The sequence below is a fragment of the Poecilia formosa genome, unplaced genomic scaffold, assembly GCF_000485575.1.
Source record: "Poecilia formosa unplaced genomic scaffold, Poecilia_formosa-5.1.2 Scaffold3027, whole genome shotgun sequence".
Classification (NCBI taxonomy): domain Eukaryota; kingdom Metazoa; phylum Chordata; class Actinopteri; order Cyprinodontiformes; family Poeciliidae; genus Poecilia; species Poecilia formosa.
The window spans coordinates 1-2,282 of NW_006802966.1; the positions used below are offsets into that span (position 1 = coordinate 1).

General features: G+C 39.2%; 1 long non-coding RNA gene across 1 annotated transcript; it reads left to right on the forward strand.

Moving 5' to 3' along the window:
• Nucleotides 1-1,090: 1,090 nt before the first annotated feature.
• On the forward strand, nucleotides 1,091-1,946 carry LOC107835490 (uncharacterized). The gene is made up of 2 exons (XR_001661293.1): nucleotides 1,091-1,562; nucleotides 1,655-1,946. It is a non-coding gene; the product is annotated as an uncharacterized LOC107835490 (long non-coding RNA).
• Nucleotides 1,947-2,282: the final 336 nt, after the last annotated feature.

The window sequence follows — 2,282 nt, forward strand, 5'->3', positions numbered from 1 at the left end:
TTACCTCAAGTAAAGTGAAACAAGTTACAACAGTTATGACAAAGTCATTAAGTGTCATTACAGTGTCATTAATATTAACTTTTACCTCAAGTAAATTGAAACTACTAGCAACAATTACAAAGATGTAATTTAGTATTACAGTGTCAAATGCAATGCTAACAGAGCTACTGATATTAAGTCTTACCTCAAATGAAGTGAAACACACTGGACTACTCATAACTACCATCATAACTATAGAACAAACCCTTTGTACATTGGAATAAAACAAAAGATAACTTGTTCTAAGATAACAGAGGGTTTAACGTCTGGTCAGTATATTGTTACTCTGAAATGCTGATTGAAAAACTAAAACAGAATTGCTTATTTTTTAACTTAAGAAAATAGGCTCTTTCAACAGTAACATTTTTTGCTCTGATTATGTCAGCCATCTCCTTCGTAATAGTCTTCCTGTAATGGGGTGATGCATGGAGCAGGTGGTGGGATTCCCATCTGATTGTTTTTGGATCTTCAAGCAGTTGAGTTGGATGTTAGCAGATTAGCTTCTCCACCTCACTTCACAACCTGCTGCCTTTTGTCTTCAGGTTTTCTCTTTCACAAAAAAAGGTGGACTTTTGGGAAGCATCCAATTTATGGACTGGAATTTAATAGACCGAGCCTGGAGTCTGACAGAGAAGGGAGGTCCCACTGGACAACACCGGGTGGTGTTGGTTTTTCCCAAGATGGATGAAGGAGCTTCAGCAGAGTGTGATTCATTGGAGTCAGGCGTGACATGCTCAGAGTCCTGGAAGGTGGGAATCTCGTGCTGAATCGAGGATTTGAACGCTGCTGATGGAGGTAAGACCAGATTTGTATCCAGAAGTGTAGAGGATGGAGCATCAGCCATGGAGCAGGGCCTCGTGATGGTTTGTCCATCTGTAGTCTGTGAGGTTGGAGCAGATGAGCTACATGCTAGTTGATTAGCTTCTTGCTGTCTTCTCTTTTTAGGCTTTTCTCTTTTAATGCGAACCATTTTTTTTTCTGGCAGAGCAAAGTGGATCTTCCTCTACCAAATGCAACAAGTAGAATGACAGGGCCTCCAAAAATTATTTAACCCTTTAGAACCAAACGTGTCGCCGGCAACACATTTCACAAGCCAACTTCATCTTACCATAACTCTGCAACGGTTTGTGCTATCAGAAAAATTCAAACTGTCTTTGAAAGAAAAGAAATTGCGCTTTCAGGCTTCCGTAGTGTTATTACGGTGATTACCCTCCCCCCACTGGAGGAAGCCCGCGAATGAGAGTCTTTGTCTCTCTTCCGCACGGAGGAAGAGTGCAGAGGGAGGAGGAAAACAAATGAGCGACAGAGCAGAGAATCGAAGCCGATCGCATGAAAATACGGCAAACAAACGTCTTTCAAGGAATAAAAAGACACCAAGGAGATTCCTGGATGGCTTTTGGAGAAGGAGATTCAGTGTTTTTTCTTCCGAAGTAAAGTTAAGTTTGATAGATTGAATAACATTTTGAATTTTATTTCTGAATGAATGAGGGTTGTTACTTCGTGGATAGCGACGTAATCCACGTGTAATTTTTACTTTTATTTACTAGTGTAAATGACAGCTGTCATTGCTGTAATTCCATCACATGTAATTCCTTCACATGTAATTCCTTCACAGAAGCACAGCCTGGAGGTGTGAGGTCTGTGTTGTGGGCTTGTGCCTTCAGCTGGACAGAAACTGCTTTTGGGAAAACAACCAAGGCCCAGGAAAATAAGGAGAAATGTAGGGAGGGGAAAATCGCCTGTACATATTTGAATTGTTAGACTGTTTCTTATTTGTAAAAATAAGTAAGAATAAACAAAAATTTGTAAATATGTACTATAGTGTTGAAATTGTAAATGTGTGATGCAAAATCTGTACTTCATATTCAAATGCAGTGTTTTATTTGCATAAAATCTCTAAAATCTAATTTCGCTTTTTGTTTTTTTCTTGATTTCAAACTGTTATAATAGTGGTTTAGTGTCAAGTATAATGTAAAATAATGCCAGGTATTGAAAGTTCTAAATATTCTGGGAAAATGTGCTGAAGCACTTGGCCAAAGGACATTTTCTTCCTAATTTGTAGTGAAAAACAAGTAAAAAATGCCAGGCGAACATAAGAGAGCCAGGCCTACAAGGGTTAAACCAGAAAAACAGAAATCCCACCCCTTTATCTCTATTGGCTGATTCAAACAGAAGCTCATAAAAGTGGGCTGGGGCATCCATAGACATAATATAAGGATAGACGCCTCATGGACCACTCTCGC